This window comes from Sturnus vulgaris, chromosome 14 (genome assembly GCF_052056855.1).
Source record: "Sturnus vulgaris isolate bStuVul1 chromosome 14, bStuVul1.hap1, whole genome shotgun sequence".
Lineage (NCBI taxonomy): Eukaryota > Metazoa > Chordata > Aves > Passeriformes > Sturnidae > Sturnus > Sturnus vulgaris.
The window spans coordinates 17,454,851-17,480,842 of record NC_142256.1 but is presented as its reverse complement, the minus strand read 5'-3'; the positions used below and the strand labels follow the sequence as shown (position 1 = coordinate 17,480,842).

Here is a 25,992-nt window from a genome sequence, read left to right as displayed (position 1 = left end):
GTCCCTGGTCGCAGAGAGCAGAGAGCAAAGCTGTCCCTGTGCTGCCCTTGGGAGGAGCTGAGAGGTCCCAAGTGAGGTGTGAGCTCAGTGTCCTCTCTGCAGCTGAACCAAATGCCCTGAGCCACTCTTTGTATGGCTTTCCCTCCAGCCTCTTCACTATCTCTGTGTCCCTCCTTTGGACATTTCTCCAATAGCCTGAGGTTGTGGCATCCAAAATTGCCCCCAGGGCTTGAAGAGAGCGCAGTCCCAGCCCAGAGCAGAGCGGGACAATCGCCTCTCTCGAGCGAGCGGTGCCAGAAGATAGGGACAGTTGTCAAAAATCAGCTGGAGAAACAAATCTAACAGAGAAACAGGTGATCTTGGCACAGGAAATGGAAGAAGCAGAGGAAGAAGAAGATGAGGAGAGGATTCCTTGTAAAAGTGAAGAAAATGAGCATGCAGAACAGGGACTAAACATTATGCAGGTAAGTGAGCAAGAGAGTAAGTTTGAAGTTGAAGGAGTAATAGGAAGTCTTTTTGCTGAGAATGAATTGAAAATAATTTATTTGTTTAGTTTGTATACAAACCACACCAGGGTTCACAATCATTCTTTTTGATATTTTACCCTTGTACAAACCCTTTGCATAATTTTTTTAAATCTTTCATCACAGTGTTTTCAGCCTGTGGTGAAAAATTTAAGCTTAGTATTTGTACCTAAGTATTAGTTTTTCAATTTCCATTAATTTATTTATATTTTATTACCATAACAAAAATCTTGTAAAACCTTGTTGACTCTGCGTCTGTCTTACTGGCATATATAAATATATAAATATACATATATGTACATATATAAACATATAAATATTGCCAGCACTGTGTAAATGTCCAAATTGACAGTGAGAACATTATTCTAAATATCCTTAGGATTCATACACTAGCTGGTGCACTGTGGCTTCTGTGCTGATACCTTTAAAAGTAAAGTGGTAATTTCCAACCATTTCCAAGTCAGTGTCCAAGAGCAGCAATGCAGAAAGTGCTGAAATTGCCAGGAAGGTTTTCTCCACTGCTACTACACTGTTCTTGGAGTTGAAGAGGCAGGAAAGACTGACCATAGAGAATTATTTTACAAAATATGGAAAAGCAGAAACGCTTCCTATATACCTGAAATATGTACTTCTCACAGAAACCATGTTTGTTAAGCTGTATAAAAGGTGAGTAGAAAACAATTTCTGCTCTTTCTTTCTCTTTATGTAATAGACAAATTTCTGCTATTTAGAAGAAACTTTAGGCCACCGAGGAAAAAGTTAGCTAATTACTGTTATATAAGTAGATATATATTTATATAGCTAGATATTTAATTATAAAATTATGATAATAGAATTATTAAGTTATGCCACTTCTTTAATTGATACAAATATGAGAAAATGTGTATATTGCTTTTTATCCATGGCTGTCAAAGTACCACAAAAACATTTACCTTTACAGAACATTCATATTTTATGCAAAATTATTTAGTGAGAAAACATATTAGAGAAAGACAAGTAATTTGCCCAAATTTCATGCAGAACCATGAAGATAAAATGCCTGGCACTCAGCAATATGCAGCTAGCTCAAAAACTCTACCCATATTGTGAAAATGGTACTGAAACCGTACCTTCCTATAGCCAGAAGTTGAATTCTTAGAAATAGTGTATTCAATAAATTCTTATTTATTATTTACTGTTCCTCACTGTTGTATTTCTTTTTCAATCATTGGATTCACCTCTGCTTTTTTGAACACTTAGAGAAATGGTTTGCAGAATCCTTGTCCAATTCCTATGTCTTTGTAGCTGCCAAGAAACAGGAGCTGAATTCAATACTTCTGCTGCATCTTAAGTTGCACCAACAAAAACAGGAGGATATGCAGACAAATATCTACAATGTTCGAGCTGGTATTGACTTTTTTGTATTCTGAGCATCACATGTCTTCATTTAGAGATGGTCCTAAGTGGGCCAAAATCTGTTTCAGCATTAGTTGACTCAGTAGTAGAGGACAATAGAAAGCAGTAGACTGTCTATGAATTCCCAATATATTATGTTACTCAAATATTTTTAAAATTACATTTCTTTTCTATAGCTCTTCCTGGTTTGTGCTGTGTTATTTTTGGAAAAATAGACAGCAGTGCCTTGATTAACAGCTGGATTGTAGATATTCAACATTCTATTGTCAATATTTGTGAATTTGCATTCACCTTGAAATTATTTAACAAGAATTTGTGTTGTACAAAAATATTTTAAAAGTGTTGTGGAGAAATAAATTAACAAGTTGGAAGAGCCAAAATGTCAGGGTCAAGCTTCTGAAAACATGAGAGGAAGGATTTAACTCTGTGAAGTATCATTCAGCAGCTACAGAGCATCTAGTCAAAATCTTTTTGAATGGGAAGTGTCAAGTTTTTATGGTGAGAAAAAAAAATTTAGACAGGTTTATTGATCTTTAACACATAAGCTAAAAATTTATTCTTTTGGAGAACAGGCAAAAAATTTTTTAATTTTCCTTTTTCTGCAAAGAGGACAGGTGCTTCTTCTGGCAGCTTTCTTGAGGTGATTGGCTGGCTCTTGATTTATCCAGCTATCATTCCAGAAGAGACACCAAAGCTGATTTTTTTATTTCCCTTACAAAACCAGGAAAAGTGGATTTTCCATTAAAAAATATAACATTTAGTTTTATTACAAGACTGAGAAGAGATAGATAATGGAGATGTCAGCAACGATTAAGAATAAAGGAAAAAGAATGCTTAGAGCAAATGAGACATTTGTGGTTAAATGGATTAGAAGCTGTTAAGGATATTTGTCTTAGGAGAAAAGTCAAAGAAACCAAATTGAATGTATTTAATTTGTATGGTTTATCTACTAGTCTGGCTTTGTTTATTTTGCTGCTGCTGCTGCTCACAGGTTTAGTGGGTGTTGTGATAGTTCACAGTAAACAGGGAATAATGTTCGTATTGTAAACTTTATTCTCAGTGGAACTGTCTCTTCACAAAGTGCCACTTGAGTGCCACTGTGCAGTGCTAGCAGAAGGCCTGAAAAAGGAGAAAGCTGAATTCCTCAGATTTTCGGACCAGCTAAATAACCTCAACACAAACTTTCATTCCTGAGTCCGTAACTTGAAGTGACTTGCTCCACACTCCTGTGACTGAGCAGTAAGTGTGCCACTGCTGTTGCTGTGAATCTCCCTAGTTAAATACTCCTGATTGCTGTCTGAGATGTTTATGGTTTGCATTCTGAACCAGTTCTATAGGTCATTGCTCTTCAATGAAGACTACGTCATAAAACTTGAAAACGTGAAGAATTTCTTTCCCTGGAGAAATTAAAATCAGGTCTGAACACGTGGAAATTTTCAGTGCCTTTTGAAGTGCTGGCAGTCTTTAAGTAGAAAAGAGGCTTCATCTGTTTAGATTTTATCCAGTTTACTGAGCGTGCATAGTAATACCAGCTGCCTAATTGTTTTTGGATTAGTCAATAGTATCAGCTGTTGCTGATACCATCCATGGGTTTATCCAAACCATCCCAGCTCGGGGAGTTGCTTTGAGAGTCATAAATCACTTTTGAGTCCTCACATTTTTTCATGTCTTTACAGCCAGCAGTTGATGAATCATCATGTGTGTTCCTCTTCAGACATGTTTTCCCTGTCTTTTATTATTTGCTGTTAGGTCAGCTTCTTCCAACAATAATCTCAAATCAGAGCTCCTCAACATCTGGAATCTATCAGGGTTACTGTGAGAAGCTACCAGCAGCACTTGGAGAAAGCTTTAGGAAAATTAAGGGATTTGAATGTGGGTTTTCTCAAAAGTTGCAGGTATGTAGATTTCATGGAAGTGTTGTTTATAAATGGTGACCTAGTTCTGGGAACTGGTGTTTGTTGAATAGGCAGAACAGTAAAAGTAAAGTTTATTTAATTATTCATCTAGTTTCCTATTTTAAAAAAGAAATGTATATTGTTAAACCGCAGTTATTATGATGTTTTCATCACATTTGTGTTGATATATATGTTCCAGAGCTGTTTATCAAAAATAGTCTTGGAGAAAAAGATGACTCACAGCCAATTGTTTTTGTTTGCTTTCAGATTATTTTCAGAGGTCGATGACTTTTCTTCTGAGGGGGTAAAGCTTTTCAACAAGTGTCTTCAGAAAGAAAGTAAGCAAATTGACTCCTTTGAAAGTTCAGTCAAGACAGATATGGGGAAAATAAAATCAAGCTGCTTGGAGCAGGTATGCAGAATTACATTTTTTCAAATGATGTTTTCTATTGACATATTTGATGCGATTTGCAGTCAGCCTGCTTTCAGATTAGAACTGTAAGTCTGTTCTGTTTGGCAATTACATGATGGGAAAAATTGGTAAAAATGGCAAGTTCTATCTTTTAAGTCTTAAAAAGTGAAAAATTGTTTTGTCCTGTCTTTTGTTTCTGACATTCTTAAAGGCCACTGAACTTTTCAAGCAGTCTGAAAAAATGCTTGCTTCTCTCTCTCCGAGTTGAGCCTTTATGGAGAAGTTCCATCAATCTTTGAGAAAGCTACAACAGCAAATCAAATCAGAGGTACAAACAGAAACATCAGAACTTTGCTTAAATTCATTATTATTATTTTCTTTTATACTTCTCAGGAAATTTTGGCTGAACTCATAGTGGACAAATATTACATTATTTTTTATGTTGATTTAAAACATGTTTTCTGTCACTATCTGTGGAGGGAGCAGAAAACATCTATAAAGAAGAAAGTCTCCCTGCATCCTTAGAACAAGCCCCTTGGAAAACCATAGCTTAGAGATAAGAAATGGCTTGTGAAATGACGAATACAAAAAGGAATCCAGCTTCCCCCCCTTGGTAGACCCTCTTATCTATCTTCAATATTAGTGGCTCATTCTCTTTTAGTATCCATAAGCCATCTTTGAATGTAAAAGCCCTCAGGGATTGGTTAGAATTTAGAATTCCCTTGATAATTGGTGCAAATAGTAAAACCCTCAAAAGATATAAAAACCCCTGTAAAACAATAACCGTTGGTATATGCTAGATAGGATGCCTTCATAGAATAAACTATGGATTTGTGCCTGTCTGCATATGCTGGTCTCTTCACCCTGCTGCTCTGAGAGCTCGCCGCGAGCCAGGATTCTATCTGGGCAAGGCTCGGGGACTTGCTCCGTCACTGAGGACTGCAGAAACAGTCTCAGGGATCCCAAAGGGACCCCAAAACCCAGACAGTGACAACTATCTGCTTAAAAGTTTATTTTTAATACTGCTTCAGCTGTGCTGGAACACTATGACCTTGCAGCACATGGAGTATGTACATCTGAATTCACCAGCATTTTTGTGTGGTGAAGCATTGCTTTTGTGAATTACTGTTTTTCAGCTTTTCCTCTCAGTACTGGGGATTTTTAACCAGTTTTTATCAGTGGTTCTAGTGGTTTGAAAGTGGAGCCTCTGAAACTCCTGTGAATGGACTTGACTTCTCCAGTGTTTACTTCTGCTTTAGGTAGTGAATTCCAATTTGCAGTCAGTCACATTAAAGTCTTACCTGGAAAAGCTCATGTGGAAGAGAGACCCTTATGTTCATTCTACTGCAGAAAAAGAAGTAAGTTCTAATCAGCATGAAATGGTATTTAATTTGACTTGTTATTAATTGTTATTAATTTGGCATAAACTAATATTTTGAGGAAGATTTATGTTTCCTCATATTTGAGGCTGGGTAGAAACATAGAATTTTTGCTCAGAAAGGTCCTTGTCTTGGATTCAGCTGGGATAGAGTTATTTTCTTTTCAGTAGCTGTCAGACTGTTGTGTTTTGGATTCAGAATGAGAATGCTCTTGATAACTCAGTTTTTGCTAAGTTGTGTTGATCCTAAGTCAAGGACTTTTTTTTCCTCGTCTCCTGCTCTGCCACTGAGGAGGTTCACAAAGGAAACTGGGAGGGAGTATAGTTGAGACAGATGACCCAAACTGGCCAAAGGGATATTCCAGCCCATGGAATGTAATGTCCAGTCTATAAACTGGGGGAGTTATCCAGAAGGGACAGCCTGGGTTCAAGAAGGGGGGTCTGGCATCAGTCAGAGGTGGTAAGCAATGGTATTGTGCATCACTTGCTTTTCACTGTTTATTATCATTATTATTATTATTTACCATTATCACTGTATTTCACTTTACTTTCAATTATTCAACTGTTCTTATCTCAAATTACTAGATTCCCGTTGATTCTCCTCCCCATTCCACCAGGGCAAGGACAGAGAGAAGGAAGGTTGAGCTGTGTAGTGCTTAATTTCTAGCTGAGTTTAAAAACACAACACATCTTTTTAGACGGTCAGTACCTGTTTTCCTGTTTGCCAAACCAAAACTTCAGCCTCTTATATAATCTCATTGCTTCCATGTATGTGTCCATATACTGGTGACAGAACTGAGGCAAATTCTGTTGTTCACAAGAGTGAGCATGTTTGAAAAGATTAGAACAAGTAGTTTAGTAAAAATTCCTCCCCAAAAAAACCCTAAAATCAGTCACTAGACACCCAAATTCTACTCTAAAACACCCCAAATCTGCCAAATTTCTAGGATTACGGGAGAAAACAGCAGGAAAAACACGGAAAAATTCAACCGGAAAAATTCAACCGAAAACCCCCCCAAAATCCCTAAAAATTCGCACTAAGAAAAGAAATAATCCCCTAAAAATCTCACTAGAAATGGGAAAAAAACTCCTAAAACCTACACTAAAAACCAAAAATGGCCCCAAAATCCATTGAGATTCGAGGGATTTCTGAGGAAAAAGAGACAGGAGAAGGAGTGGGCAAAAAATCTGAGGGAAATCCAACTTAAAAATAGCCCAAACCCCTTAACATTGCAATAAAACTGGCCCAAAAAGTCCTAAAATCTGCACTTAAACACTCCAAACCTGCCAATATTCTGAGGATGTCTAGGAAAAACATCAGGAAAAATTCAGACTAAAAAACCAAAACAATCTCTAAGACTTCGCAGTAAGAAATGCAAAAATCCCCCAGAAATCGCACTAAAAATGGTCAAACAAAGTCCTAAAATCTGTACTAAAACCAGAAAATGATCCCAAAAGCCAGCCAGATTCCAGGGATTTATGAGGAAAAATCTGGGAAAAAGGCTGGGAAAAAAAATCCAGAGAGAATCGCATGTTGAATGCCCAAAACGCCTCAACAATCATATTAAATATGGCCATTAAAGTAATAAAATCTGCATTAAAACACCCCAAATCTACCAAAATTCCAAGGATTTCTGGGATATATCTCAGGAAAGAACTCCTAAAATAGCAAGAAATTATAGCCAAAAAATCCCAACAAATCCCTCCCAAAAGTCCTGAAATCAGTCACTGTAAATCCAAAACCTGCACTGAGATGCCCCAAACCTGCCAATATTCCAAGGATTACGGGGAAAACTAGCAGGAAAAACATTGAAAAAATTCAGCCTAAAACCCCCCAAAAATTCGCACTTAGAAACTAAATAATCCCCTAAAAATTGCACTAGAATTGGGTAAAAAGCTCCTAAAACCTGCACTAAAGAATCAGAAATGGCCCCAAAATCCATTGAGATTCGAGGGATTTCTGAGGAAAAAGAGATGGGAAAAGGAGTGGGCAAAAAATCTGAGGGAAATCCAACTTAAAAATAGCCCAAACCCCTTAACATTGCAATAAAACTGGCCCAAAAAGTCCTAAAATCTGCACTTAAACACTCCAAATCTACCAAAATTCAGAGGATATGCATCTGGGAAAAAGGCTGGGAAAAATCCCATGTTGAATGGCCAAAAGCCCCCAACAATCATAAGAAAAATGTTCATAAAAGTCCTAAAATCTGTACTCAAACACTCAAAACGCTACCAAAATTCCAAGGATTTCTGGGAAATATCTCAGAAATAACTCCTAAAATATCCAAGCAAAAATAACAAAAAAAAAAAAAAAAAAAAAAAAAAAAAAAAATCCCACAAAAAAAGTGCTAAAATCAGTCAGTGGACAACTAAATACTGCACTGAAACTCCCCAAACACACAAAAATCCCTAGGATTACAGGAGAAAACTGAAAGAAAAACATGCAAAAAATTCAGCCTAAAATTCCCCAAAAATCCCCAAAAATTCACACTAAGAAACGAAATAATCCCCTAAAAATTGCACTAGAAATAGGTAAAAAACTCCTAAATGCTGCACTAAAAAAAACAAAAGTGGCCCCAAAATCCACTGAGATTCGAGGGATTTCTGAGTAAAGAGAATCAGGAAAATGGATTGGCAAAACATTCTGGGGGAAATTTGACATTATATGGCCCAAAACCCCCAAAAACCACATAAAAGTGGCCCCAAAAGTCCTAAAATCTGCACTAAGAACACCAAAAATGGTCAGATAAACCCTGCGACATTCCAGGGATTTCTGAGGAAAAAACTGGGAAAAAAAATTCACAAAAATCTCATGTTGAATGACCAAAAGCCCCCAACAATTATACTAAAAATGGCCATAAAAGTACTAAAGTCTGCACTTAAACACTGCAAACTTGCTAATATTCTGAGAATATCTGGAAAAAAACATTGGGAAACATTCACTCAAAAAACCCACAACAATCCCTGAAAATTCATAAGAAAAAATGCAAAAATCCCCTCAAAATAGTAATAAAATTGGCCAAAGATTCTTAAAGTCTGCACTAAAACACCCCAAAATCTACCAAAATTCCAACGATTTCTGGAAATATCTCAGGAAAGAACTCCTTAAAAATCCACACTAAAATAACCAAAAAACTGCACAACAAAGTCCTGAAATCAGACACTGGACAACCAATAAGTTCACTGAAACACTCCTAACTTGCCAAAAATTTGGAGGAGTACTGTGAAAAACATCAGGAGCAACACAGAAAAAATTCAGCCTAAAAACATGAAAAAATCCCTAAAAAATTGCACTAAGGAAATAATCCCCTAAAACTTGCACTCGATATGAGCAAAAAACTCCTAAAACCTGCAATAAAAAACCAAAAATGGCCACAAAATGCACTGAGATTCGAGGAATTTCTGAGGAAAAAGAAATGGGAAAATGGGTGGGCAAAAATTCCGTGGGAAATTTGACATAAAATGGCCCAAACCCCCAAAAATCACATAAAAGTGGCCCAAAAAGTCTGAAAATCTGTACTAAAACACCCCAAATCTACCAAAATTCCAAGGATTTCCAGGAAATACCTGAGGAAAGAACTCCTATAAAATCCAAGTAAAAATACCTAAAAAACCCCCCAAATCTCACAAAAAAAGTGCTAAAATCAGTCAGTGGACAACCACATTCTGCACTGAAACGACCAAAACCTGCCAAAATTCCAAGGATTTCTGGGAAAAACTTCAGGAAAATTTCAGCCTAAAAAAACAGAGAAATCCCGAAAAATTCACAGGAAGAAATGCAAAAATCCCCTCAAAATCATACTAAAAATCGTCCAAAAAGTCCTAAAATCTGCACTAAAACACCCAAAATTAAAACCAAAATTCCAACGATTTCTGGGAAATAGCTCAGGAAAGAACTCCTTAAAAATCCACACTAAAATAGCCAAAAAATTACAACAAATCCCCCCCCAAAATCCTAAAATAATTCAGTGGACCCCCAAAACCTGCACTGAAACACTCCAAACCTGCCAAAAATTGCTAGGATTACTGCAAAAAACAGGGGGGGAAATACAGGGAAAATTCAGCCTAAAAACTCACCAAAAATCCCTAAAAATTTGCACCAAGGAAAGAAATAATCCCCTAAAAATTAGACTAGAAATGGCCAAAAAACTCCTAAATCCTGCACTAAAAAACCAAAATTGGCCCTAAATTCCACAGAGATTCGAGGGATTTCTGAGGAAAAAGAAACAGGAAAATGGGTGGTCAAAACATTCTGGGGGAAATCTGATCTAAAATGGCCCAAACCCCCCAAATTTCGCACCAAAAGTGGCCAAAATATCCTAAAATCTGCACTTAAATACTGCAAACCTGTCAATATTGCAAGGATATCTGGGAAAAACATCAGGAGAAATTCAGCCTTAAAACCAGAACAATCCCTAAAAATTCGTAGTAAGAAATGCACTAATCCCCTGAAAAGTGCACTAAAAATGGCTCAAAAAGTCCTAAAATCTGCATGAAAAACGCAAAAATCTACCAAAATTCCAATGATTTCTGGGAAATAGCTCAGGAAAGAACACCTTAAAAATCTGAGCAAAAATAGTCAAAAACCCCCAAAATATGCCCCCAAAAAGTCCTAAAATCAGTCAGTGGACACCCAAAATCTGTACTGAAACACCCTTAATCTGCCAAAATCCCTAAGATGACAGCGAATAACAGTGGGAAAAACATGGAAAAAATTCAGGCTAAAATTCCCAAAATATCCTGAAAAATTTGCACTAAGAAATGCGAAGATCCCCTAAAAATCACATTTAAAATGTCCAAAAAACTCCTAAAACCTGCACTAAAAGACCAAAAAAGGCCTCAAAATCCACTGAGATTCGAGGTATTTCTGAGAAAAAAGAAATGGGGAAATGGATGGGCAAAAAATCCGGGGGAAATCCGACATAAAATTACCCCAAAACCCAAAAAATCACACTAAAAATGGACCCAAAAGTCCTAAAATCTGCACTAAAACCACCAGAAATGGTCTGAAAACCCTGCAACATTCCAAGGATTTATGAGGAAAAAAATAAGAAAAAGGCTGGGAAAAAAATCCAAAGAGAATCTCACATTGAACGCAAAAAATGTCTCAACAGTCATAATAAAAATGGCCAGAAATGTTGCAAAATCTGCATTAAAACAACCAAAAATCTACCAAATGCCAATTCTGGGAAATATCTCATGAAATAACTTAAAAATCCATGCAAAAGTAGCCAAAAAAAACCCCAAAAAAAACCCACAAAAATGCCCTAAAATCAGTCAATGGACACCCAAAACCTGCAGTGAAACATTCCAAACTTGCCAAAATTCTGAGGATTTCTGGGAAAAACATCAGGAAATATTCAGCCTAAAAAAAACAAAAAAAATGCCCAAGAATTCACACTAAGAAATGCAAAAGTCCCCTAAAAATCGCACTAAAAATGGCACAAAAATTCCTAAAATCTTCACTAAAATACCCCAAATCTGCCAGAACTCCAAGGATTTCCTGGGAAAATATTGGAAAGAACTCCTTAAAAATCCACACTAAACTATCAAAAAGAATTTCCTAAAATCCCCCTAAAAGTCCCCGAATCATTCACCAGACACCGAAAATCTGTACTGAAACATCCCAAGTCTGCACTTAAACACCTCAAACCTGCCAAAACTCCGAGCATTTCTAGGAAAACCATCTGGGAAAATTCAGCCTAAAAAACCAGAAAAATCCCTTAAAATTTGCACTAAGAAACACAAAAGTCCCCCAGAAATTGCACTAAAAATGGCCAAAAAAAGTCCTACATTTGCACTAAAAAAAAACCCAAAAATGGTCCCAAAACCCTGCAAGATTCCAGTGTTTCCTGGAGGAGAAAAAAACCAGGAAAAAGTTGGGAAACACTGGGAAAAAAATCTGGCAGTAATCCAACTCTAAAAGGCCAAAAATACCACAAAAATCATGATAAAAATAGCCTTGGAGCCCTAAAATCTGCACTTAAACATCCAAAATCTGCAATTAAACACCAAAAAAAGGCCTCAAACCTGGCGAGATTCCAGGGATTCTTAAGGATGAAAACCTGGGAAAAGGCTGGGAAAAAAATACAAGGGAAAATCCATCTTGAAATGGCCAAAAAAAAGCCCGAAAATTCGCACTAAAAATGGCCAAAAAACTCCTAAAATTTACACTAAAAAACTAAAAATGGCTCTAAAATACAGTGAGATTCGAGGGATTTCTGAGGAAAAAAATATGGGAAAATGGGTGGGCAAAAAAATCCAGAGTAAATCTGACTTAAAATGTCCCAAAACTGCCAAGTATCGCACTAAAAATGGCCCCAAAAGTCCTACAATGTGCACTAAAACACCCAAACCCTGCCAAAATTCCAAGGATTTCTGTGGAAAACATCAGGAAAAATCCAGGAAAAACAACCCAGAAAAATCCCTAAAAATTCACACTGAGAAGCGCAGAAATCCTCCAAACATGGCACTAAAAATGGCCATAGAAGTCCTAAAATCAGTCACTGGCCTCCCAAAATCTGCATTGAAACATTCAAAACCTGCCAAATTCCAAAGATTTCTGAGAAAAACTTGTACACTGAGAAGAATCGTGCACCACCCAGGCGTGCTTTGGCAGGAGCAGAGAGCTTGAGCGCTGCACAGCTGTTCCGTGTTCTGTGTTCTGCTCTGTGTGAGTAGCTCACAAAGTCTCGCCTCTAGGGAATGAAAGCGCGATGTGTTCCAAAAAGTGATGAAGCGGCACAAGTACTGTGCTTGTGTGCACCATGTTACAGGCTACAGGAGGAATGTGGCTGCCTCTTGCTTGCCTTCTGAATTCCCATTAGCAGTTGGAAGAAACAAGTGGAAGGACAGGAGCTGCTTGTGCTGCTACTTATTACTCTTTCAGCTCTCTGTGGAAACATTTGCAGTCACCTCTAGGCATCAAGCTGCAGAGAACACAATGGTAAACGCTGCGGAGAAGGGAAATACAGAGTGCAAGGAAGAGTTGGGTGGAACTTACGTGCAACAAGATGAAACTCAGCACTGGCTTTTCATTCTGGCCCCCTTTTCTCCAGTAGCCACTTCTGGAAGTAGGCAACGGAAATGCAAAACTGAAAAATAGAAGGTAGCAAGACGCAGTGTGCTGCGTGCAGCTTTAGGGCTGCTGGCAGAAGGGGTACTTGAAGAAAGCCTTCTGTTTTGACGCATCCTTCTGGGTTAGCTCAAGCTGGATGGACTCTACTACACTGAAGGTGTAAGGAAGCAACACTGAAGGTGTTGGGGTGCAACAGCTGTGTGTTACTCTTTGAAGCAGCAAGAGAATTGAGAGGTGAATGTGATGGTGAAGGAGCTTTTTGGATGGTCTTCTGCTCTTTGGTACAGTGCTCTTGCAAGCCTGGTGCTCTGTGGCTTCCTTCTTCGCCTTTTGTGGTCAGGACAGAACTGAGGTCCAGTGATGAGTTTCAGCTTTGGGGCACTTCTGTGCGTGAGTTTTCCTCAGCTCTACCTTCAATCATGCTCTCTTTCTGTGTCGCAGAGTCCAAACTAGCTAGCTAGCTCTCACTCCGCAAAATGTGCCAGGAGAGATGCACTTGCTCATCTTTCAATGAAGCATTTCCTCACAGCAGCACAAGCTGGCTGATGAGAAGGGGCAATGAAGAACCTGTTTTTGTCCTGGCACATTTTTATGTTCAACATGTCTCTCCAGAAAGAGAAGCACTGTGCTTCATTAGTCTTTCAATGTGTGCAAGAGGTTCATCGCAGCATCATAACCTCAGTGACGAAGAAGGGATGATGAAGACCGTGCTTTTTCCCTGGCATATTTTTCTGTGCAAGACATCTGTCTGCATCTTTGGTCCTTGCGAGGCTGTCATGTGGGCGGTGGTAGCTCAAGCTGAGAAGGACGTGCTTCTAGATTGCACTGTGATCTGAGGGTGCTGAGTAGATTGTAAAGGAAAGAGGACTGCCCCTGGAATGTGGCGCAATACAAGTTTCTGAGTCAGCAGCAAGCTTGTAGTCCCAGTACAGTTCTCTGTGTGGGACACAGGCGAACATAGTTCCTTCTAGATTCAGACTACAAGAGATGCAGAATGTCGTGGTACGTAGCACTGAGAAGGAAATGGCATGACCCAAGGAGTGTTTTGAAAGAAGAAGTGTGCTCAAGTGCTCTGCTGCCATCTCGATGTTTCCTGAGAGAACCAGGTGACCCTTCGCGTCTGGGAGAAGGAAAGTGCCGCAAAAGGTGATGGATGAAGTTGCAGGGCATGGTGTTGTGGGCAGAGCATACAGTCTGCAAGAGGAGCGTGGTTGTCACTTCCGTGCCTGCTGAATTCACATTAGCAGTCACAAGTGGGGAAGTTCAATGACAGCTACCTATTTCTGTTCCAGCCCTCTGTTGAAAGAACAGTGTTTTGCTTTCAGCATTGAGATACAGAGAACACAATGGTAGATGCAGCAGAGACAGGAAGTTCAGAGTGCAGAGGGGGGGTTTATGTGGCTTATGTCTGACAATGGATGGTGCGGCCCAGCACTGGCTTGTACTTCTACAGCAATCTTAAGGGGCCAGCTTCTGGATATTTGTAACTGCCCAGTGAATTGCGAGAATTAAAAATGTGCCAGTCCATATATGTTAGATGGAAAATGTGTATTACAAGTATGCTGTGTGCAATTTAAATGCTGCTAGCAGAAGCGGCTGCCTTAAGAACGTCTTCTGTCCTGAGACTTACTTCTCCGTGAGATATAGATGCTTGGACTGCAGACTACTCTAAAGCTCTGTGAAAGTGATTGCACTGGGAATCAGGTTTTAAAGGGAAGAAGGAAGGTCAGTGAATGCTTTCCATCCTGGCACATGTCTGTCTGAAATGCAACTGGAAATGCTTGGCTGTAATGATGGACTCTGCCACCTTGAGAGAATGTGAGGATGCTCTACATATTGTTGAGAAGGAAAGTGCAGATCACTAGGGTGCTTCGCATGGTTTATAGACTTTAAAGGGTCTACGAAAGCCAGCACTGCCTTCTTGTTCTAGGACTATTTCCTTGGGTGCAACTGTTTGATGTTTTGAAGGGGTTTGGGATCTGCATGAGTTGGAGGGTGAGAAGGTCCACAGAGCTTGGCAGAAAGGGCTTATGTCCAGGGAGTTTGATGCAGTTTAGTGGCTGCGTGTTAAGATGCTGATCTCACAAAGAAGGTTCTAAAGAAAGAGGCCATGCTAGAATTGCCTTTTCTTCTGCAGCCTATAAACTGCAAAGCCAACAATGAAACGATTTCTCTTTCTTTGCTACTGCATGCAGGATAACATTGTGTCAGTCTCAAAGAGGCAGGACCCGCAGCGGAGTTCTCCCCCGAACTGCTCCCACACGAATGGGGAGCTGGGCCAGAAAAGTGCTCGGCTTTTTTCTGGGCACTGTCAGTGCCCATCAAAACAACCACACGATAGATGGCGCTGTCGACTTGCAAAAGGAAACGCACCGAGCCCAGCTCAAAGCCACCCAAGGACAGCGAGCCAAGTTGGAAACGTGCCTGCTCTCGAATCAATGGCATCAGGACAAAAAGATTCCCCCAGTCTTCCCCTTCTAAGTGCAAAGCCTTCTTTGTACCTCACTCAGAGAGCAACATGAACTCCTTTACCCTAACTATGCTTAGTACTCTTCCAGAGTCTGGCCATCAACTTGAAAACATTTGGCAAAAACAGAGCTCACAGAGAAAGCTGACAGCTGAGAAAGCTCTTGTCTTCAGCTTCAACTGCACCTATCGATTTACCAGCACACACCCTGCTGTCAGCACTTTCAGCTCTAGGTACCATCCAAAGGCTTTAGCCTCCAAGACTCTGGATCCAAAGAGAACGTCACTGGGGCCTGCTCCCACACTAAGGGTCCTAGGACAAAAAGCTCAAGACCCTGGCTTTTGAATTGCCCCTAACAATTGAACAGCTCTAACTCAAAGCCTCTAAATTCACTAAGATCAGCCAACGTGTGGCTCCACACTTTCTTTCCTTGCAAGGAAAGGAACTACAAGCCCATCTCAAAAGAAATGGCACCCCCTCCACTAAATTATAAAACATCCAGGGACCGATCCCAAACCAAGGTGTTCGAACACTGTTACTGGGCATCACCTACCCAAGGCACTAGATCAGTCACACACCAAGACTCAGCGTAGCTGCTTACCTTGTCCAAAAGACAAGAATTTCAGGTCACCTCTGAGAATTGAAAGCCACATGCCAAATTCAATCTTTCTGGAGACCACCTTCCAAAGATGGATACTGACTCCTCAGTTGTACAAAATGAGGCAGTGCTTCTACACTGAATATGCCAGGCCAGAAAGTTGATGCCACCCCTGACCTCCACTAGGCAGCTTCTTATTTGCACATTGTGTTGGTTTGAAAGCAAAACCAGTGCGAGACTCCAAGTCAGTAATACAATTTAATAGGAGAAAAGAGAAAAAAAATAAAATACATGCAATAATATAAAAGAAAAACCACCGACAAAGTCAGAAATACAACCTGACATCCTGTCAGTCAGGGTGTTGGTAGCAGTCCGTATAAATGGTGGCTGCAGTCCTCCTGGATGACAGATGTGGTTCTGTTGAAGCAGTGCTCCTGTAGAAGGTGCAGTTTTCCTCCAAAGATCCAGCGATGATGTGGAAAAGGTCCGACTTCCCTCTGGGATCCAGTGGAAAGGGCTGCCTTCGCGTCCCAAACCCCAGTTTTTTATCTGGGTAGGAAAGGCTTGGCTCCTGCCCCTGGCTGGAGCATCTCCCAATGGGATGATGTAATCTTATCAGTCACACAATAGGACTTAATGGCCCATTAACAGAATATATCTTCTGGAGGAAGGATGGGTTATGAAAAGATAACGATGATCATCCCCCTGATCTTATCAGATGGCACATCAGCAGAGGATATCTCCCACAGAGATAAGGATCACCACCCCTCCCACATTTCAACAGATGGTGATAGAATACACATTTTTGCATTGTACCCCAGGACATAATCCACCCCTTATTCTATTACCATCTACATCATACCCAAACCAATACCCTCTTACAGATATATAATGCAAAATGAAATCTTACATACAGTTCACACAAAAAATTAGGTCTCCTGTGGTACACAACGGGTTTCCCCATCTTTCTGCATTACCAAGTGCAACCAGGTCCTTGAGCAAAAATAATCTGACGGATTGGTTTGCCTTTGCCTGTGGTGGGATTAATCCAGTCTTACCTAAAATACCTTTCATGTGTACCACAGGGACCTTGTCCCCATCCACTGTGTGCAGGGGTTCAGAGTGGGCAGGACCGGCTTGATTGATGGACCCTCGGGTGTTAACCATCCAGGTGGCTTTGGCCAAGTTCATTTCCCAATTTCTGAAGGTTCCACCACCAAGTGCTTTCAAAGTAGTCTTAAGGAGTCCATTACACCGTTCAACTTTCCCAGCAGCTGGCGCGTGGTAAGGGATATGATATATCCATTCAATACCATGTTCTTTGGCCCAGGTGTTGATAAGGCCATTATTGAAATGGGTTCCGTTGTCTGACTCAATTCTCTCAGGGGTACCATGCCTCCAAAGAACTTGTTTTTCCAGGCCCAGGATGGTGTTCCGAGCAGTGGCATGAGGCACAGGGTAGGTCTCTAACCATCCAGTGGTGGCTTCCACCATGGTCAGTACACAGTGCTTGCCCTGGCGAGTTTGAGGCAGTGTGATGCAATCAATCTGCCAGGCCTCTCCATACTTATATTTGACCCATCGCCCCCCATACCAGAGGGGCTTCACCCGCTTGGCTTGATTGATGGCAGCGCACATCTCACAGTCATGGATAACTTGAGAAATACTGTCCATGGTTAGATCCACCCCTCGGTCACGGGCCCATCGGTACGTTGCATCTCTCCCCTGATGACCAGAGGCATCATGGGCCCAACGAGCTAGGAATGATTCTCCCTTGTGCTGCCAGTCTAGATCCACCTGTGATACTTTCACTTTGGCAGCTCGGTCCACCTGCTCATTGTTGTGATGTTCTTCATTAGCCCGGCTTTTGGGTACATGTGCATCCACGTGTCGAACCTTTATGGTCAATTTCTCTACTCGGGCAGCAATGTCCTGCCAAATCTCAGCTGCCCAGATGGGTTTCCCTCTGTGCTTCCAGTTGGCCTTTTTCCAGCGATCCAGCCATCCCCACAGAGCATTAGCTACTATCCATGAGTCAGTGTAGAGATAGAGCCTTGGCCACTTCTCTCGTTCAGCAATATCCAAAGCCAACTGGACGGCTTTTAGCTCTGGGACCTGACTCGATCCACCTTGTCCCTCGGTAGCTTGTGCAACTTGTCGTGTGGGGCTCCATACTGCAGCTTTCCATTTCCGGTTAGTGCCTACAGTTCGGCGGGAACCATCAGTGAAGAGGGCATATCGTCTTTCAGTCTCTGGTAGCTCATTATATGGTGGGGCTTCCTCAGCAGGTGCCACTTGCTCCTCTTCTTCTTCAGAAGACAATCCAAAAGTCTCACCTTCAGGCCAGTTTGTAATTATTTCCAGAATCCCAGGGCAATTTGGATTCCCAATACGGGCGCGCTGAGTGATGAGGGCAATCCACTTGCTCTATGTGGTGTCAGTGGCGTGATGTGTGGAAGACACCTTTCCCTTGAACATCCAGCCCAGCACTGGTAGTCGGGGTGCCAGGAGGAGTTTTGTTTCTGTGCCAATCACCTCTGAGGCAGCTTGAACTCCTTCATAGGCGGCCAAGATCTCCTCTGTGGGAGTGTAGTTGGCTTCAGATCCTTTGTAGCTTCTGCTCCAGAATCCCAGTGGTCGACCCCGAGTCTCACCAGGCACCTTCTGCCAAAGGCTCCAGGACAGACCATGGTTACTGGCTGCAGAGTAGAGCACGTTCTTCACATCTGGTCCCGTCCTGACTGGGCCAAGGGCTACTGCATGAGCAATCTCCTGCTTGATCTGGGTGAAGGCTTGCTGCTGCTCAGGGCCCCAGTGGAAATCGTTCTTCTTGCAGGTGACCAGGTAGAGAGGGCTCACAATCTGACTGTACTCAGGAATGTGCATTCTCCAAAAGCCTATGGCACCCAGGAAAGCTTGTGTTTCCTTCTTGTTGGTAGGTGGAGACATAGTGGTGATCTTATTAATTACCTCTGTTGGGATCTGACGACGTCCATCTTGCCACTTGACTCCTAGAAACTGAATTTCCTGAGCCGGTCCCTTAACTTTACTTCGCTTAATGGCAAAACCAGCTTTCAGCAGAATCTGGATAATCTTCTCTCCTTTCTCGAAGACTTGCCCTGCTGTGCTGCCCCATACAATGATGTCATCGATATACTGTAGATGTTCGGGGGCTTCACCCTTTTCCAGTGCAGCCTGGATCAGTCCATGACAGATGGTGGGACTGTGCTTCCACCCCTGGGGCAGACGATTCCAGGTATACTGCACGCCCCTCCAGGTGAAAGCAAACTGCCTGCATTCTGCTGCCAGAGGAATGGAGAAAAATGCATTGGCAATATCGATAGTGGTGTACCACTTTGCTGCCTTGGACTCCAGCTCATACTGCAGTTCCAGCATGTCTGGCACAGTAGCGCTCAACGATGGAGTCACTTCATTCAATGCACAATAGTCTACGGTCAATCTCCATTCTCCTTCAGATTTACACACAGGCCAGATGGGGCTGTTGAAGGGTGAGTGGGTTTTGCTGACCACCCCTTGGCTCTCCAGTTTACGGATCATCTCATGGATGGGAATCACTGAGTCTCTGTCAGTATGGTATTGCCAACGGTGTACTGTTGTTCTGGCGATTGGTACCTGTTGCTCTTCAACTTTCAGTAGTCCCACAGCATAGGGGTCATCTGCAAGACCAGGCAAGGTGTTCAGTTTTCTAATGTCGTCTGTGTCTACAGCAGCTATCCCGAAAGCCCAGCGATATCCTTTTGGGTATTTGAAATATCCATTTCTAAGATAGTCTATGCCAAGGATGCATGGGGCCTCTAGGCCAGTCACGATGGGGTGTTTCTGCCACCTGTTCCCAGTTAAACTCACTTCGGCCTCCACTACAGTCAGCTGCTGGGATCCTCCTGTTACCCCAGAAATAGAGATGGAGTCTTCTCCTACATACTTTGATGGCATCAGAGTACATTGGGCACTGGTGTCAACCAAAGCCTTATGTTTTTGTGGGTCGGATGTGCCAGGCCATCGGATCCACACAGTCCAATAGATCCGATTATCCCTCTCCTATACCTGGCTAGAGGCAGGGCTCCTCTATTCCTGATCTTGGTACACATTGCTCTCTCCCTGTAAATAGGTTCTTGAGGTCCCTTCAAGAGGATCAGTCATATCATCATTCTGATACTGTCTGGAGTTTTGTACACGAGAGACTGGAGCAGCATTGACTCTAGATGAACTTCTTGTGGTAGGTGTCCCTCTTTTCAGCTCACGTACCCAGGCTGCTAAGGAGGAGGTGGGTTTTTCATCCCACTTCCTCATGTCTTCTCCATGCTCCTGAAGGAAAAACCAGAGGTTACCTCGTGGAGTGTGTCCTCTCTCCCTGCCTGAGGAACGCCGGCTCCTAATGGCAGAAACTCTTGTTGGTTCGGGAGAGATCTGGTAGTTGTTTTCCTTAACTTCTTTTTTTAGTTTCTGATGGCCCTCTTCAATCAAGCTTTGGACTTGCTCCACCAGCCTTGTTTCCATGGATGAGACATGGGTACGAAATGGGGCTGTGACAGTGTCCTCATAAATTCTTAGTTTATTGGCCAAGATGCCTACCATGTCCTCACCTTCCCTCCACTGCAGCGTTGCCAGGTAACGGGAATACATCTCTGGTCTGAGCCGTGCGAATCTCAACCACATCTGTGACGTGCACCGGACACAGTCTGGGCTCTTACGAAATCTCTCATCTTCTGAGAAAATGATCTCCAGCACGGCCAATTCCCTCAGGCATCGGATACCTTGTTCTATTGTGCTCCATTTTCCTTGGTGCACCTGGAGATCTTCTTTACAAAGGTATCTGTCCTTTACACTTGTCAGCAGTCGCCGCCAGAGGCTGAGAGTTTCTTGGGTTCTCCCAATCCCCTGGTCAATGGCCACATCCTGGGACAGAGATCCCAGTTGCCTGGCCTCACTTCCATCCAGAATGGTGTCATTGGCTGCAGCATCCCAGATGCGGAGCAGCCAGGTCAAGATGGACTCATTTGTCTGGCGGGTGAATTCCCACCGCAGGTCACGCAGCTCACCCAGGGATAGAGAGTGAGTGATGATTTCTGGCTCTGTCACTTCCGCTGGGTGTGAAGGTCCTGCCACATCCTCGTCAGTCACTATGCGGACTGATTTGCTCTTTGATTTCTTCTTCTGAACGGGGGCAACTGCTACTGGTCTAGGCTGTTCTGGTTCAGTGATGGTTTGTGTGGAGATGCTGATGGCGCTTCTGGCTTTTTCCTCCTCTGTGGCAGTCTGCATAGACACTGACACTGTTGCTTTGCTTTTGGCTTTTTCCTCCTCTGTGGCAGTCTGCATAGACACGGACACTGTTGCTTTTTGTTTGGTTCTTCTCCTCTTTGTGACATTCTGTGAAGACATGGACGAAGTTGATTTGTTTCTTTTTTCCTCTTCCTCAAGAATACGCAGCAATGCACCATGTAGTGTTTTGTTTCTAAGCATGTTGTAGGCTGTGCAGAGGAGACAAAGCAGAACTAACAACAATATTATGCTGTCCTTAGCATCCAGCAGGAATTCAACATTTCCAAAAACTACTGTATCAGGCCGGAAAGATTGGAAAAAATCATCCTTTACCCCTCCCCCCAAGGGCTGGGTGTGATTGGTAAAACCCCGGATGTAGCAACCTAGACTAGGACAAGCAAACAAAGTCGAGTATATATTCCAAATTATGTTCATTGCCTCAGAGGTTATCATGCAGTAGACATAATAGGCCAATAAAGCAATTTTTATACCATATCCTGGTCTACACAGGAGCATTACAGCTGGCAGATAGTTCCCCATGTGCGGAAAAATATAGAGAGCAAGATAAAAAACCCATGTAAGCATGTTGAGAATCATGGTGAATACAAAATTGTAATACTGACTTTTCTCAGTACCCTTCTTGCCCCACGTTGGGCGCCAATAAATGTGTTGGTTTGAAAGCAAAACCAGTGCGAGACTCCAAGTCAGTAATACAATTTAATAGGAGAAAAGAGAAAAAAAATAAAATACATGCAATAATATAAAAGAAAAACCACCGACAAAGTCAGAAATACAACCTGACATCCTGTCAGTCAGGGTGTTGGTAGCAGTCCGTATAAATGGTGGCTGCAGTCCTCCTGGATGACAGATGGGGTTCAGGTGAAGCAGTGCTCCTGTAGAAGGTGTAGTTTTCCTCCAAAGATCCAGTGATGATGTGGAAAAGGTCCGACTTCCCTCTGGTATCCAGTGGAAAGGGCTGCCTTCGCGTCCCAAATCCCAGTTTTTTATCTAGGTAGGAAAGGCTTGGCTCCTGCCCCTGGTTGGAGCATCTTCCAATGGGATGATGTAATCTTATCAGTCACACAATAGGACTTAATGGCCCATTAACAGAATATATCTTCTGGAGGAAGGATGGGTTGTGAAAAGATAACGATGATCATCCCCCTGATTTTATCAGATGGCACATCAGCAGAGGATATCTCCCACAGAGATAAGGATCACCACCCCTCCCACATTTTAACAGATGGTGATAGAATACACATTTTTGCATTGTACCCCAGGACACACATGAAACATTGGAACTATGTTTTCCTTCCCATGAAAAAGCATTGGCATTCTCATAGGAATTTACCAGGTAAAAGTTACATACAATCTCCAGTACTGCATATGTCCATCAATTGCTCCTACACAGATGGGGCCAGCACAGAAATATCTCGCTAGATTATTCCTCCCCATGCTATCTTAACATCTGCTCCAGCAATACTAGCATTATGTCCTTTTCTTCCCGAGGAAAGATGCACCGAGTCACTTGGCCTTGCCTTGCCTACCACTCCTTACCTCGCCTTCCATGTGCATGCAAAACACTGCAAATCAAGTGTAGACAATTGTAGGCAAGTCAAGAGAGAGGTAAGCAAGGTCAGAGAAGTAAGGGGAAAGCAAATGGTGTGGTAGATGAGAGAAGGAATGGAAGAAGCAAATAGAGTGGTAGGTGAGAGCATAGTCTGCTGCCCTGTCCCGGTGGCAGCCTGAGCCCAGTCCAGAGAGTTCCTGCAGTGGCAGGAACTCAGCAGATGCAGTGCCAGATCTGGAGCCCACAGGACACACCTGCCGATTGTGGGGCAGCGGTGCAGATGGAATGTCCTGCAGCCTAAACTTCCTGCTGCTGCCATACAACACTCATCCTTCTCCCCCTCCTCCTCTCCCAGCATGGCACAGGAACTGTTCCTTCAGGTCCTGGAGGCCGTGTGGCACTGCATCAGCTGCGAGGACCTACACAGGGACATCCAACCAGAGAACACCTTTTTTGTCCTGGCCAGTGGTCAGGCAAAATTGATTGACTTCGGCTGTGGGCAGCTACCTGCAAGACACAGCCTACACTGCTTTACAGGTGAGCCTATGCAGGGCTATGCTCTCAGTGCCAGCATCTCATGGCCCAACATCTCAGGGTCTAATCTGGGTGTTGTAGGGACACATATTGAGAAAGCTAGAAAATTACAGCTTGAAAAATATTCCAGGCCGGAGCTTTTCAGCTCTGTTCCCAGCTGATAAGCTGGTCCAGCTCAAGGCTAAGGAGAATTTCTCTCAGGGTGATCACTTGGTCAAAATAAAAAGGAATTAATAAAACAGATAGAACACCTGTTGTGGTGCATGACCAGGCCCTGGGTGTCTTCTCTCTGAACCAATCATCTTTTTTCTACTCTTGGAATTGCGAGTCATGCTATAAAACCAAGTGTGTTCCTGAATAAACTTGTCTCTTCCTTTCCTATCATGAAAGATGACCATGTAGCTGTGCATTTTATTTCCACTGCACTTAAAGGGTTAAAACCCCTTTCCACAGCTACAGGGTGTGGCATGGAGATTCTCCCTTTTGCTGCCAGTCTACTGGACTGAGTCTTCAGCCCAGTTGCTTTTGAGCTGGGATGAGTGGGGGGCCAGCTTCCAGCCCTGCTGGTGGCCTTTGCCAGCCACTCTGCCCATGACTGGGCTTGGGCAGCCAGCCTGACAAAAGCACCCATGGGTGGGGGTAGCAGAGATGGGAGGCCAGAACCAGGGCACCAGCAAATTTGCTGTGCAGGCGAGAAAGGGCTTGGACTGCTCTGCTCACTTTGTTTGCCTTGGCTTCATAATTTTTTGGGAGGGCAATGCAGGCAGGGAGGATGAAGGCATGCTTTTCCCCCACACCTGAATGGGTTTTTCTTTTGCATGTAATGGTTGGGCCTTGGCAGGGGTTCGGCTGCACCCTTCCAACACCAGTGGCTTCTTTTCCAATCCCAAGTTTGTACACAAGTCCCAGGTGCTACTGAGAGGGCAGTGGGTCACACCGCGTTCCACTGGGACAGCTCCCACATGCCCAGGGATGCTGGGGCCAGGCTCTGAGACCAGAAGCCCCCCGATGAACTCCATCTTTATTTCATAGGAACACCATCATACAGCCCCCTGGAATGGACCCACTGTGGCTGGTACTAATGGCAAGGCAGCTACCATCTGGTCCTTGGGCATCCTGCTGCACCAGATGGTCTGTGGGGAGCACCCTCTCAGGAGGGGCCGGAGCATCAGCTGGAGTGATCAGCTCTCACTCTCACAATGGCTTTCTCAAGGTGATCCTGATCTCTGCCGCATGGGGGGAATACCAGTGTTGGGAGATGGCAGTAGGCTCATGAGCATCCCACTCTGAGAGCTGCTGAGGAGGTGGCACATGTCCTGCTCTCCTGCTCTTCTCCAAAACAAAGAATTGATGGGAAAGTTTAGGCACAGCACTGAGCACATGCAGCATGGCCTGGGTATGGGAATATTGGGGCAAAGCAGACAGGCTTCCCCAACTGTTCTGGTTTCTGGTTTCTTTCCCCAGAGTGCCAAGATCTGATCATCAGGTGGTGTTTATCCATGCACGACTTGGACAGGTCCTCATTAGAAGACCTGTTCTATGATCCTTGAATGCAGGATATTCATCTGCCATAGAAGAAGGGAGAGAGCCACATGCACACTTTGATCCAGGGACCTGGTAAGTTATAGCTCCACAAATGCCTTGGCAATAAGGAACCCAGACTTTTTTGTCATGCCTGCGTCACTGCACAGGGGTCATCAGATGGGAACACACAGCTCTTGTGGTGGAGCTGAGCTGGTCTGCCCAGCACTGGTGGCCATCATACAAGCTGGTTTTGCTTGTTTTGGTTCACTGACAGCTGGGGCCCTGTGCAGAACACTGACAGCCTGGTCCCACCCCCAGGGAAGAAGGAGCCCCTGGAGAAGCTGTACCAGGTGGGGCTGCTGATGCTGGAGACAGTGAGGATGACATCAAGGATAACGACCTCTTCTTTGACTTGGACACCAGAAAGTTGAAGATAATGGACTTCATTACTGGCAGCTTCTTCAAAGCCAGGCTCCACAGTGAATTTGCAGTTGAGTCCAGAGTCACAGGGATGCTCCCAGATTTGGGCATTGCACAGCCTGGCTGGGAACCTTTGCTGGGGCGAATTCTTCAGTCAGCTGCCAAGCTGCTTTTTGGCAGGGCTAGGAGGATGGGCTGGGGTGGTTATGAAATGGGAGTCGGCTCCTGGTCCTGCCAACAGTTTCTACCATCCACTATGCCACGGGCTGGGGCTGGAGCAGCCAGCCCGACCAAACAAGCCCTCATAGCAGGAGCAGAGGTGGGACTCCAGAACCTGTGCACAGCTGCTTTGCTTTGCAGGCAAGGAAGGGCTTGGGCTGCTCCACTTCCCTTGTTTGCTTTGGGATCACCATTACTTTTGGGGGGCAGTGCAGAGGGGAAGGGAGAAAGCATCGGCTTCCCTCATCCATGGGTGGATTTTTCCCTAGCATGTAGTGGTTGGGGCTTTCCTCAAGCCCCTGACAGAGATAAGATTTTTGACCTTTTTTCTTGTTTCCCCTTTTTGTCAGTAATCTATTTTCAATAATTTGTTTTTCTAAAGGAAGTGTTCTAGGTGATATCCAGTCTGGATTGGGAAGTGCTTGACAGTGGCATGGATGGGCTTGGAGAAGGCTGAGGACATCGTTTGGGACTAGCTATTCTTCCAGAGGCAGATGGCATGAGGTGGGTCCCTGTCTTCTTGGCATGGATGGGATAAGGACTTTTGGGAGATGGCAGCGAGCACAGGAGCATCCTGCTCTGGGCAGCTGCTGAGAAGCAGGCTGGCTGCAGGTGGTGACACATGTCCTATCCTCCTGCTCTCCTGCCAAAGGCAGCAATGATTGGGCATCACTGATCACAGACAGCATGGTCGA

The 25,992-nt window shown here is 43.3% G+C and overlaps 1 protein-coding gene across 1 annotated transcript in view; it reads left to right on the top strand.

Annotated features, from left to right (window-relative positions):
• LOC106856286 (coiled-coil domain-containing protein 180-like) overlaps window positions 1-25,992 on the top strand; it is a 96,645-nt gene that overhangs the window by 41,278 nt on the left and 29,375 nt on the right. The window contains exons 8-18 of the mRNA XM_088173425.1: window positions 354-1,910; window positions 2,980-3,158; window positions 3,669-3,814; window positions 4,082-4,226; window positions 4,438-4,554; window positions 5,486-5,584; window positions 22,956-23,137; window positions 24,167-24,347; window positions 24,599-24,751; window positions 24,977-25,148; window positions 25,680-25,801. The gene's annotated coding sequence lies outside the window, so the exon portion shown is untranslated. The remainder of the gene's footprint in view (window positions 1-353; window positions 1,911-2,979; window positions 3,159-3,668; window positions 3,815-4,081; window positions 4,227-4,437; window positions 4,555-5,485; window positions 5,585-22,955; window positions 23,138-24,166; window positions 24,348-24,598; window positions 24,752-24,976; window positions 25,149-25,679; window positions 25,802-25,992) is intronic.